Genomic DNA, 14,013 nt, shown 5'->3' with positions numbered 1-14,013 from the left:
GTAGTAATAGATAATTCTGCCTTTTCACAGACTCTTTCATTATGTGATATCTTCTTTCAGCCTTTCTCAGGGGACTCAGAACATCCAGTTATCACCACCACCACCACCACCACCATCATCATCATCATCATTATCACCACCATTATTAACATCCTTACCACTACCACCATCTTTATGACTATTCTCCCCACCACAATTAGTATCATCATTATCAAATGTCACTTAATGGTCCCTTACTATATACACCAAGTTCTGCGCTGAGGACTTCACATATATTCTCTTATTTAAGGATCATATGAATTGTGAAAAGTCAGTTATTGATATTTCAGTTTTATAGATGAGAAATCCAAAGCTCAGAAAGGTTCAGTAATTCATCCATGATTACACAGTTAGCATGTCCTAGGAGGAGAATTTAAATGCTAATCTGCCTGACTCATGCCAGGCTCCCTCTCTTGAAATGTGAGAGAAGATAAACCTGCCAATGTCATATTCAACAAGCTAATGCAGAAGAGGGAGTTCTTTTAAAAAATAAGCAAGAAACTTTGCCATAAGTTGCAAACATGTTGATTCCAGGAAAGTTAACATTCTCAAGCCCTGGTCATATTAAGACAAGACTGTCTTTCAGCACGCACATTTTCCAGCTTGTTAAATGGAGATGACTCTACATTTGTTCCTAGAGTTTGGCATCTTCTGCAAAAAAAAATGTTGAAAATCTAATGCAATGATCAGAAGATAAAAGCTCTCTCCTTTCTTATTTGCTTAGAAGGACCCGGCAGTTTAAAATGTTTTCTCTACTAATATACACAAGAGAGTTTATTAATCTAAAATCAAGATATCTGTTTAAATGTAGAGCAAAGGATTGAGGTCAAAAAGACATAGATATAATTTGCTTATCTTTAACAGGATACATTGAAACTAAATAGTGGTTTAATAGCATCTTTCCAACATTGTGTCTCCTAATGGGCTATGCAGGATTATTTTACATTGAAATTTTTCCTGTCCAATCCCAAAGTTCTTCAAAGACTCTATTCCCATCCCTTACCCTTTCCTGAAATGGCAGGAGAAGGAGAGGGGGAGGTGAAAAAGCCCTCTTGCAAATCCTTTTCCAAAAATCTTTGGCTGAACAAAGACTTTCCCATTTAAGAGCAGGTGACAGTAAGATCTCTCCCATAGGCAGCACATTAAGACTCTCTGCAGAAGTAAACAAATCCGTTATGATGAAAGCCGGACATTCCTCAGGACTGGGATCTAATGAAAATGTCAGTGTTTTATGCAGTTTAAAAACTGACAATTCAACAGTTTTACAGGAGCTATTTAACGTTTATCATCACTTACAAGAGCTCAAATGCAGACAAGGAGAAGGGCAACAGAAGAAACCAAGTGACTCCTTGCTTAGAAGCTGCTATGTTACCCATAACCCATGAGGGTTTTACAGTTTGTCAAGTACCAGAACCCTCAGGCAATACGGCACAGGTCTTGGCAAAGGCAAGCTGGAAATCCACACTCGAAGATATAATCATCACAGTGACCATGCTCTGCACTTTCATTTACACCCTTCCCCATTAAAGACCTGGCCACTGGGGAGTCAGGATACAGAGAAAGCTGTTAAACCAATACAATGTAACGCATTAAGAATCTCTGAATGTTTGCCAAATTCTTCTTTAGATACTATCCAAACCACTAAGAGAAGAGAAATAGAATATGTAACTTCAAAACCAGTAGAGGATAAAGTAAAAAGAAATAAAGAAAGCACAGTCAATTCAAATTGGGCAGTAAAGGAGAAAAAAAGGAAGCAAAGAGGAAAAAAAACCCCACCTGTGATAACAGAACAAGAAACAAAATAAGAAGACAAATCTTTAGTTGCAATAAATATAAATAGCTTAAATTCACCCATTGAAAGACAGAGATGCTAGATTTAAAAATAAAAACCAGCTTTATGTTGCTTATAAAATGGACCAGTGACACACAAAAGCTGAAAATAAAAGGATAGGAAAGGCATACACTCACACAAATTAACCAAAATAATGCTGCTATAGCAATATTATCAGACAAAATAAAATTTAAAGATAAAAGCATTAATAGTGATAAATGGAGATACTAATGCTAACAAGAACAACCCATCAGGAAGCTATAATATTAGATAAAGAAATTGAATACAGTTAAGAGCATAGCCTAGAAACAGAGAAAACAAAAACTGACAGAATTACTAACAGAGATGACCAAATCCATAATCATCGTATTTGAATGCTTCTCTCCCAGAAACTGAACAGTTAAACAGCCAAAACATTAATAGGAATATACAAGATTTCAGTTTCGTAATTTATAAGCTTCATCTAAGCCATTGAAAAGTCTCCAAGAATCTTAAGAAGTGATATCACACGCTTGACATCTGAACTTCTCCATTGAAAAAATATTGACATCTTAGAACATTACACATCAAGGCTATTTCACCCAATTCTTTGCCTAGAAAAATTTTCTAATTTTCCAAGGCTTTTCTTGCTGTCACCTCCTCAGAGAAGCCCTCTCTGATTACCTTAGGGGGAGTAGCACCTTCCACCCCCTGTCACTCTATTATATCACTCTGTTGTATTTTCTTTGTGTAATTAACTGGTGTTGGAGATCACTCTGTTGTTTGTTTACTGGCTTACTATCTCTTCTCACCCCACCCTAGCCCCCAACTAAAATGGAATACATTTGCAATCTCTTGCTTCTGGAATGGAGCCTGATACATAGTAGGCACTCAGTAAACACAGACTGCCCTGGTGGCCTGCAACACTCACAGCCTCTCCTAGAGTACAGATCTCTCCTCTAGAACAGATCGCATTACATTAGGATTATTTGTATGTTTGTCTCAGTAAGAGACAGCGAGCTTGTCATCATATCTGTGTACATAATAGGCGCCAAATAAATGGTCGCTGAATAACCTATCACCTCCCTTGTGTGCCAGAAGAAGTGTGAACCCTTGAGAAGCCAAGTGACCTGCTTAGAGCCACATGTTGTTAATGGAAGTGCCTGATTCTTGACTGTGAGCATCACTCTGATCCCCTTCAAGTCACTTCTGTATCACACCCTATCGTGTGTGGAGGCTGCAAATGAGGACAGAGGAGATAACCTGGAAATACCTTTTTCAACAAACTTGGTGTTTCTGTTATTATTATACAGATACTATCCTTTGCCAATTCTATTAAAATGGACTCAAATCACTTCTTATAATAACTGCATGTCTCTACAAGGACTGAATTTTCCAGTTTAACAAGGGATAGCTTATTGACTCAAAATCAGCAGTGTTGGCTGTATTATTAGCCCAACAGTTTGTGTGACCTTGGACAAGTCACTTAGTGGGCCTAAGCCTCAGTTTCCATATCTATGAAATGGTCATAATATCAGTACTTAAAATCAGAGGTTATTATGAAGGCTAATTAAATTACTCCAACAGAGCACTGAATATATAGTATGTGTCCCAGCATACTTAATAAATGTTGCTAAGCTTTCAGACCCTTGCATAGTCAACTTGATTACTTTGCATTAATTGTTCAAGAGTTTTGCTCAAGAAACTGGCTTTTGATAATCTGCCTTCAGGAGCTCTTTCAGAAATGCGACATTGTTACAGAATGAGTCTTAAGGTTCCTTTGAATCTGACTAAATTCATTCCTTGTTGTCGTTGCTAGTTGTTAGAGCAGAGCTAGAAAACTCCTGGCTGATGCCACATGTATTGGTTGAACGGCCTTTTTACTGAAGATTTCAGGAAGATGAGGCTGCTGGAGGGGTAGCCAAGGTGACAGCATTGATTAACAAAGGGGCATATTGTCTAGCACATTCTTCTCTGACCTAACGCTCCTCCTGGCTCAGAAGGAACTATTCTAGAATGGAAAATTTCCACCATAAACATCTGTTTGCCAGATCTTCTCCAACATTGTAGCCACTGGGAAAAGCCATCAGACATTAAGGATTTTCCTTCAGATTGGGAGCTACTTGACAAAGGGCACAACCGAACTTCAAATTTATCATGGAAGACAGGGGCTGCATAATTTAGATGAGCACTCCTTTTAAAGATAAAAAATGTTGGACAGCCTTCCTCTTCAGTGATTTTATTTCTCTTATTTTTTGATTCAGAAAAACACCTGGCAACAAAAAGCTACTAGGAATTCAGTAAATTTGTAAGTGAATTATTATTTTAGAAGTCACAATAGTATCTATATATGTCAGAAACTGTCACATATATATTTAGAGGGCATTCTATTCTGGTCCAGGGTTGACTCGTGTGTGTGTGTGTGTGTGTGTGTGTGTGTGTGTGTGTGTGTATGGTTGAGGACTCCTAAGGGGCTTTAGTCCATAGGTACACTGTATTTCACTGATATAAAATGTAGACTTTGTTCCCTTTAAACCAGGGTTTTTAAACATCAGCACTATTGATATTTTGGGCAGGGCAAGTCTTTGTTGTCGAGGCTATTTGGTGAATAGTGGGCCTCTACCCATTAGATGCCAATAGCACTCTTCTCACATACAACCTGAGTTTGTGATCACTAAAAATGTCTCTGGACATTGCCAAATGTCTGCTGGGGGTAGAGATGGGGGCAAAAGTGCCCTCGACTGAAAACCACTGGTTTCAACTTTCCCTACGTTCTAGCTTTCTCTACTGAAATTTGCTCATCGAGGCAAGCTATTCTGTAGAGGAAGAGAACTGAATATGGGGTAGGTAATTTTTGTGGGAATACTCACACTTAATAGTTATGACATTTGGTTAGGTTGATTACCTACGTAATTATTTATTTTGCACCTCCAAGTCAATCTTGCAAGTGGAATGTTGGAGACAAAAAGGACACTGAGCTGGTAGGAAACATGAATTCGACTCTCACCTCCACCAGGAAACGGCCATATAACCTTTGGTAAATACATCCTTTTCTGGGCCTCAGTTTCCCTATGAGTCGAGAAGCTCATATGGGGCACTGAGGCAGAGGGCCATAGCTAAGATGTAAAATGGAAAGAGAATTCTAGCACCTACCACCCCATAAAAATGCAATAAGGGACTCACAGCTGACATTAGAAGCAACTAAGACATGAATCACCATTGCAGAAAATACCGTCAGTGAAACAAAGCCTCAACCTGCAAGGTTACCCCAGAATGGGGAGATGCAACAAGATGAGGGACATGGGCATTAGATAGTGAAGAACCTGAGGCTAACAGATGCTCCAGAAGAGAAGGCTAAAACTAAGAAAAGAAGCAATACATTTATGCAGATGGAAAAGGTACACAGCAAGATAAAAGAGCTTAGTAAACACCAGGAATATAAAGAAACCAAATACCAGATACAGGTTAGCAAAATTATTGGCTTGTCTACATAAAGAAAAAACAATCCACAAGCATCTAGTAAGAAAATAGCTGGCTGCCTTTAAGAAGCACACATCGGGCCTGCCTCAGGAACCACCAGACATAGAGAGACCTCCCACAGTTATGCACAAGACAAGGCAGGCATCTGTGTCTACCATGTTCCCCACCCAAGTCCCAGTTTTTGTTGATATACCTGGGATTTCAAACTAAAACATTTTTGTTTTTGGCGTTATAGCCCTTTTGAGAGCCACTTTGGACAATGTGTGCTCTGGCTTTGAATCCATGTTTATGACAGTGGTTTGTGATCCTTAAGTTTTTATTTATTTATTTATTTATTTATTTTTGAGAAAGAGAGAGAGAGAGAGAGAACGAGGGAGCATGTGCACAAGTGGGGGAAGGGCAGAGAGAGGGGGAGACGGAGGATCTGAAGCGGGCTCTGTGCACACAGCAGAGAGCCTGAGGTGGGGCTCAAACTTACGAACCGTGAGTTTCGTAATCATGACCTGAGCCAAAGGCAGACGCTTAACCGACTGAGCCACCCAGGTGTCCCTGTAATGCTCCAAATTAATTCAGGAAGGGGACAGGGGCTTATAAAGGTGCTGATGAGAGTAAGCACCTGCCGAGAGAGCAGGTGGTCGGTGCATGGGTCATGAGCAGGCCTTCCAAAGCTGCCTGGGTAGACCTGATCCCAGAGCCCCACTTAGCCCGGAGCAAATGAGTCAGAATCCATGAGGTGGGGCCTGGGTGAGTGCCCACTGTGTTCTTATGAGAAACTCAGATTGGATGGTGATCCACTGACATTGACCTGACAAGGTGGTGCCATGTGGCCTCTGGACAGCTTACTGGAGGGGCAGATCTGGGCGTCATCCATGCTGCTGCTCACAACTATGAGCCCACCACAAGGCCCTCCACTGCATGTCCTCATCGGGGCTGCACACTGTGCTGGCAGGAACCAGGAAGGTAATGTGAATGACGGATATGAGCCCACTGGAAGCAAGACATCAGTGACCAGTAAACTTGAAAGGGCAGGCTGGGATGAGAGGGGACCACTGTAGCAATCTGTGGGAATATGGCCCTGTGTTGCTGGATCATCTGATTTCCACCCCCAGATCCAGAAATCTGGATTATATGTGGTAGTTGCAGGTTTGGCGGGGGGCGGGGGGGGGGACCCTGTGTGGGTCATCCCAACAGCCACCTGAGCAGAATTGGCTTATAGGCTCTGTTTGGGACCCTAGCCCCTAATTTTTCAGGTCTGCAGAAATGGTCCCTTTGTTTCAATCAAAGGAAACCTCTGTCTCCTCAGAAAACAGGCGAGGCTTTTTCAGCAAGCAGAAACTCAGATGCTCCAAAGAGCTGTCTTTATTAATTTGTTAATTTTTTTAAAAGCCACTCAGACCACCCTGAAGTTTAACTGCCCTCTGTCATTTTGTGCTCCCAGGCTTTGTGCAGACAGTCAGTGAGCTGTGCTTAGGCACTCTACAAGTCAGAGCTCATGCCACGAGTTCCCTCCTATGGGAGAGTTCTGCCTCTCTGAAGAGGAGCAGACGTGCTCAGAGCCTGGTAGTCAGCACTGTCACTCCTAAATGACAGGCGAGAGATGAACAGCTACAGAACTCAGTGGGACCAGAACACAAAGAGATTCAGGAGGCAGAGTTAGTTTTGTCTTTCCTCTGTAATCATCAGTATGGACTGTGGACTCACTGACCATGTGCTGGGCATTGTGTTTTGGCTGCACAGTGAAACAGTAAGACCTCAGTAACTGCTTTTGGGTGGGTGAATGAATAAATGAATGAAACAGATATCACTTTGATTTCACACTCCTCAAATCGAGCTTCAGTACTGCAAGGACATTTCGATTTACAGAACATCTTCTCTCATTTGTCCACTATTTCTGAGTGCCAGATCTGGGCGAAGTCAGCATGTTAGGCACATGCACATACACACACACATCCCCAAAGAAAACAAAGAACCTGCCCTCAACCTTTGTCCCTGCTTGGACAAATGAGATACGTGTAGTGATGGCTCCAGGTCAAGAAGGCAGCAGGTGAAGACAGCTCCTCTCATTCCTCAGAGCTGCTGGCCACACCTAAGAAGATTCTCTGAACATGACTGAAATGTCTCCCTAAAAGTCACACAAGAATCTTCCAGGTTATGATGAATGTTCCCTACAGGCAGCTTTGCTCTCAAGGGGGAGACCAACAAAGGCTGCCCCGTAAAGAAGGGATCTCAGAGAAACACTGGAAGCACTGGAGGCCAGGTACTGGTGTCACGCGTAGGCACAGGGGTGGGAGCCCTGTCAGTGCACACTTGGAAATCTGTCTCTGTGGGGCAAGAGCTCCTCGCCCGGGGCTCACTCTGCACCATGATTTGGGTGTTTTTGCCCATGTGCTTGCTCAGAGATTCTCTGCTGTGGTGGCCTCTGGGGCAGAATCCCAGCTAGTATGGGAGGTGGTATGGCGCCAGCTCCCCAGGGACGCTCGCTCTTAACCCCCCACCATGCCACCAAGCTACACACCTGCATGAATACGCACCTGGTTATCCTTTGGCTCTCAGCTTCAAGCTCATGTCCAAAGAGCAGGCCTCCCCAGCTAACCCAAGAGGAAACCTTCTGCTTTGTTCTCTGCTCTCCGGGCTCTCTTAGCCTTCAGAGCACCTTTCACAGTATGAAAATGCACCTTTATTTGACTAGTTATTCGCTAGTATCTCCTGGCCCCCAGGCTGTGGACTCCCAGAGGGCAGGGATAGGCTGTGTCTGTCTTGTTCACAGGAGCATTCTCAGTCACCCCTGGTAGCCTAGTTTTGTCTTCCAGTAGGATGGGCTTCCTGGTGAGTTGGGGCACTTACGTTGTAGGGAGACTTTCCTCCACTCCCCAGGGAGAACTCCACAAGGCCAGGGAAGGCTGTCAGGCTGCCAGGAGCACTTCCCACCTCCCACTCTTCTTGATGGCTCCTTCAAACCTACCTTTCCCTTCTCTACTGAAGAGCTCAAACGAGAGACCTCAGAAAAAGCAACTAATTCCCCAAACCAGAGATGCTATGCCTATAATATAGTCTGTTACTGCAAAAGAGCTGTGGGTAGTCAAGACAAAAAACAACACCCAAAAACCATCGGTTCCTCACTCTAGGAGTCCCAAATCTTTAACAACTCCTTTGCCTCGAAATCAAGTAAGTTTTTTTAAACAAGTCATATTTAAAATATGTGTTTCCTCTTCTCATCATAAAGAGAATCCTAAGAGACCACTTTTTTTTTTTTTACATTCAATAAAAATCCAAACAGCTGCTTTGTTCCCAAATCACATGGTACATTTAATACAACACCCCAAAGATCACAATTGGCATTCACAGATAACTTTTTACAAAGATGAAACCTAATGAACATGGTCACCATCCTTCCTAAAACTAAAGTGAAGCCAGCAAGAACTATGCATGGGCTCCAGGCATGTTCTGGTGCCATACAGATAATTTCACACTCAGCACCTCGTACCCCCAGCCACATTTTTTCAGTTCTCAGTAGGTGACGGAGCACGGTGCCTATGGGACCACGTCTTAGAGACAGAAATCAATACAAATAGATGACCTTAAGACTAAACGATATTTGGGGCGCCTGGGTGGCGCAGTCGGTTGGGCGTCCGACTTCAGCCAGGTCACGATCTCGCGGTCCGTGAGTTCGAGCCCCGCGTCAGGCTCTGGGCTGATGGCTCGGAGCCTGGAGCCTGTTTCCGATTCTGTGTCTCCCTCTCTCTCTGCCCCTCCCCCGTTCATGCTCTGTCTCTCTCTGTCCCAAAAATAAATAAATGTTAAAAAAAAAAATTAAAAAAAAAAAAAAAAGACTAAACGATATTTAATGTTTCCTTAACAATTCAGCAACTCCTTTCAGACTTTGCTATGCTACAAGATAAGGCTGCTACTTTAGGTTATCACATGAACGTATTGTCACATAGATACATATAAATATCAATATATGAATATATTAGCCAACAGGGACACTGGTTTATAAATATGGAATTGTATATAAAAATACTTCAGTGACCAAGCCTATTACTTAACCTTTTCAATTTTCTCTCTTCCTTCCCCTTCCTCTATTGCTGCGGACATCACTCAGCAGGTGTGTTTCAGGATCAGAAAGAAGGCCAGTGTGCTGTGGCAGAACCCCAGGGACGCGAGGGAATGGCACCCAGATGAGGCTGGGTAGGTAGGCAGGGGATGTGCATGCCAGGCCTTGGAGGCCCTAGCCAAGCATTTATATTTATTCCAAGCACAAAGGGAACTGCGTGGGAGCATTTAGGAAGTGAGTGTATGATGTAATTTACATTTATTATAAAGATCATTCTGCCAAACTGTCTAATGAATTTATGCCTTGTGCCCCAAATTGATTACAGGTTCCTGGCTGACAGAGCTATAGGTATTCTCCTATAAATGCCCTCACCTCACATATTCACAGAAGTTTTAAACCAATACTTCTCAAACTTCTGTGTGCAGCAGAATCACCAGGAAGCCCATTCGAACCCAGCTTGCTGGACCCCACCTGCAGAGTTTCGGATTCAGCAGTTCTGGGTGGGGCCTGAGAATCTGCATTTCTAACAAGTTCCCAGGTGATAGATGCCAGAAAGCAGGTTGCTGGTCCAGGCAGGGTGCTTAGACAGACGGTGCTTAAACCTATTTGTTGAATAAATCAGTCAATGAACGGCCATGAAAACATTTTTCAAAGAAAACAACAGAAATAATCAGTGGTTTGAGCCTGACCTCAAATGGCAACCATTTATTCTAATTTGTCTTTTTCTGTTCTTAAGTTATTCCCTGCACCATGTTATGCAATGATAACCAGAGAACTAAGCCCTGTGTGCAGAAGTATTTTGAAAGGACATAAATCATTGTGATTAGACAAGATGAGACACTTCAGAGACCACGTCACCAAGCTTAATTGCAAATCAAATGTCATTCCAAAAAAAATTTTTTTTTTTTTACAAAAGTATGTGATTTATTTGTGTAGGCAGTAATTATCTGCCTCAATCCAGAAAAGGATGTGAGGTAGTGAGGCATCTGAGGCAAAACTGAAAATGAAGCTGAACTTTTCCTTGGAATTCAGGCATAAAGCTCACCATGGCCCATCCCCATCTGATTCAAAGAACACAACATTGCTGAACACACCTACTATAAGAAGAGGTTCTTCCTACTCTCTCTTTTTTTTTTTTTTAATTTTTATACGTTTATTTATTTTTTGATAGAGACAGAGCACAAGTGGGGGAGGGGCAGAGAGAGGAAGACACAGAATCCAAAGCAGATTCCAGGCTCTGAGCTGTCAGCACAGAGCCCGATGCAGGCTCAACCTCACAAACCATGAGATCATGACCTGAGCCGAAGTCGGATGCTTAACTGACTAAGCCACCCACGTGCCCCTTCCCACTCTCTTTCTTGAAGGAACCCCCAAAGATTCCAATTGAGGTGCTTATTATGATAAAGCAGAAATGCAACTGAAGAACAAAAACGAGATAGAGACTCAGAACCAAAGGATAGAGAGTATGCTTTAGATGGAGGGAAGTCGGCACAGACCACTGTGCAAGAAGCACCCCTGCGGCTCTGAGGGTTTACTCTTTCCTGCCACATGTGAGCCATGGTTTTCCACATGCAAATGTACATCCACCCAGAAATTGTTATCATGGCCCAACCCACAACAGGCAGTCCAACCTTGGGGGCTTAGGGGTTTAGTAGGAAGCCCTTTTGCCCGAGGCCTATAAAGTCAGAGGTTCACGTTCTGCTTAGGGAAAAAGCTGGTTAGACACACCCCCGGGGCTGTGTAAGGCCATACTTAAACACTGGGGGTGGTCTCAAGGCCAGCTCATTTCTTTGGTAGTTATTCAGGATCTCATGGTCTAAGGTGGAGTTGGGGGAGGATTCAAAACATCAAAAGCCAGAGCATCAAAACAAGAAAGGCTGCTGAAAATCACAGGCCTTGAAAAGCAACTGATAAATATAATAGTCATGAAAATAAGGAACCAATGAATGAACCGTACTCTCTGTCCACATAGCAAGACACAAATAACATGAGACCGATAACAAGAATTTACATCATGTGGATGATGAACCTTGCTCTTTGTTCTATGCTGGGGTAATCATGGAATGGTCTGGCTGTGAATTAAATACAAAAACAGCAACCTCTACACTCTAGCAAAAAATAAAGTATGCGTGAGCCCCCAAATCCAAGGTCACTGCACAGGTTTCTCTTTGAAACCCAGCTCCCCATGGTATTTGCAGTTACCCACCTCCAAAAGGGTAAAAGTAAACATTGGACCTGCTCTGGTGTTATACTGCCACCGGATCCTCCCCGCTGTCTCCCTCCTCCTCTTCTTCTTTACAGACAGGTAAAGTTGGATCTCTTGAAGGAACTGGGGGCTCCCACTCTAGGCAAAGGTTGGACAGGTGATCAATGTACAGCATGAGATTTGACTGTGCCTCCGTGCCTCCGACAGAGCTGGATCATCTGGGGCAATGAAAATTATAAGCAACAAGAAAGCGGTATTAACAGCAAGGGTAGGGAAGCCCAGGCAGCACATACCACAATTCCCTAGGACACTCAGCAACCATTCCTTTCTCATTCGGTCATTCTGAACACACTCGTGGAGCATTGTGCCAGGCTCTGGGGATGTAGCAGTGACAAATATAAACAAGCCCTGCCCTCATGGAGCTTTTGGGTTGTCAGGACAATGAGACAAGCAATTAAAGGACAGTGGATAAAGGAACCTAGAGGGTGTCATGGAGCATAAAGCAAAGGCAGCCAACCCAGACTCTGGTGAGTGGTCATGGAAGGCTTCCTGGAAGACGTGACATTTAACACTGAGCCTAGAGGAGGCATGGAGTTAGCCAGATAAGACTAGGGTGTGGCAGCATGTGCAAGATTCTGAGATGAGACAGCATGGCTGATCTGAGGGGCTGCTCTCATCACAAGGCGCTCCCCCAAACCCCACAATCCAGTCATGCTTTGGCCTCTTCTGGTGGGATCTCAGGAAAGAACTTAGAAAATAGTTTGTTCTATAAGAAGATAGAAAAAACAAACCAATAATACAGAGTTGAACTGCTCTAGAATAGACCCAGTTGCAGCAATCTGTTTTTTGCACACCAGCATCACAGGTAAGTGAGATACCATACTTACTCAGGATTGTCAAAACTCAACACTGGGCAGAAATCTGGCATCATCAAAGTGAGAGCCCCAAGGCTTCTTCCCTCAGGCTCTCTCACTTTGCCCTTTCCTTTCCTCCAAGTTCCTGGGAAATCACAAAGGGAACATTTTGCTCCTCTTACCCTTGATGTTTTGATGTCAAAAAGGCTGCCATAGAAATGATACCTCCTACTTGCCTAATGCAACTAAGGAAAACCAGATAGCTCCTGAAGCCACTCTTGCCACCAGGCTCCACGCAGGAAAACAAAACAAAACAAACAAACAAACAAACAAACAAAAACCCTGTGAAAATCCTAGTAGCTTGAGTGTTGCCCAGGGTTCTAGCTGCATTTGCATTATGAAAGAGACCATTGTAGGGGATGGTTTAAGAAATGGCAATAAGCACATGGCCATTTTACCAAAACGTACCAAGCCCAGTCCAAAGTAGCTTTCCTTTACATTTTCATATTAGCATACAATTCAAGTCCTGCAAACAACATCCCTGATTGAACACGAAAAGAACAAAACCCTCACTTCTAAAAAGGAGAGCAAGCAGCTATTTTAGAGACAAAGAAAGGATGTCTTTTTAATCTATGACAACACAAATTTGTTTAGATTTTCCCTCCACTAAGTAAGTAAGCAATTAGGTTTTTTCCAATAAAAATATCCCTGTGCATGTGCAAACACCAGAGGCAATCATATAATTACCCTGCCCAATCACATTCAATTGCTGACAGTTGAGTTCCCACTGCTCATTAACTTCAGATCGCAATGAGGTCTTTACGGAAGCCCTTTTCCCGTCTCTTTACAAAGGTTCCTATGATGCCGTGAGCAGCCCTAGCACTACCTCATGCGGGATAATCATCCCAAAATGGCCAGGGCCAAGGCCAGCCTACTCTGACTTCCCTCTGAAAAAATAAAAAGAGAAATTTGAAGAAACACTAGCTTGAACACCCTTGCTTCATTTGGGGATCTTACTTCTAAATATAATAGTAACCTTTCACCCCCACACTTTAAGTGCCATAATTATATAATTAAAACCAATTATGTCATTTAACAGAGAGACTTTTTCAAAATCCACAGCAAGCCAATTACCTCAATCATTGACCTCAGAAGATTTCCCACACTGACCTGCAACAATGAGGATTGGGATAAATTTAGACACTGGCTTCCGAAGGCTGGCATAGACTTGCTGGGTGGGTTGTAGCTGGTCTTCTTCTAGACTCTAGAAGGTGAACTGAATCCATTTGACTCAAACACCACCACCACTACTTGTTTGCACAACCTTTCTAATATCACAAGGTTGATTTTTCACCACCACCCTGATATTAGTATTATTTCCATGTTGTGGATGAGATAAAGGAAGCAAGGAGAGTTATGGAATTATCTCAAGTGATGCAGCTAGTTAATGGCAAAGACAGGTCATTAAAGGCAAGGACCTGAGGCTTCCATCTCTGAATCCAAAGCCTCTTCATAGCAAATAGTGTGTGTGTGTGTGTGTGTGTGTGTGTGTGTGTGTGTGTGTGTGTGT

The 14,013-nt window shown here is 42.9% G+C and overlaps 1 protein-coding gene across 16 annotated transcripts in view; it reads right to left on the bottom strand.

Annotated features, from left to right (window-relative positions):
* ERC2 (ELKS/RAB6-interacting/CAST family member 2) overlaps positions 1 to 14,013 on the bottom strand; it is a 939,781-nt gene that overhangs the window by 88,850 nt on the left and 836,918 nt on the right. For 2 of the 16 annotated variants that reach the window (XR_005784479.1, XR_005784476.1), the window contains one exon: positions 11,619 to 11,807. The exons of 13 other annotated variants lie outside the window; for them this stretch is intronic. The gene's annotated coding sequence lies outside the window, so the exon portion shown is untranslated. Of the gene's footprint in view, positions 1 to 11,589; positions 11,808 to 14,013 lie in introns of all 16 variants that reach the window. One more of the 16 variants, XR_005784477.1, reaches the window with a different exon arrangement.

Source organism: Herpailurus yagouaroundi, unplaced genomic scaffold (assembly GCF_014898765.1).
Source record: "Herpailurus yagouaroundi ecotype Mexico unplaced genomic scaffold, PumYag 213, whole genome shotgun sequence".
NCBI lineage: Eukaryota > Metazoa > Chordata > Mammalia > Carnivora > Felidae > Herpailurus > Herpailurus yagouaroundi.
The sequence above is the reverse complement of the archived record's forward strand: the minus strand, read 5'-3'. Positions and strand labels throughout refer to the sequence as shown.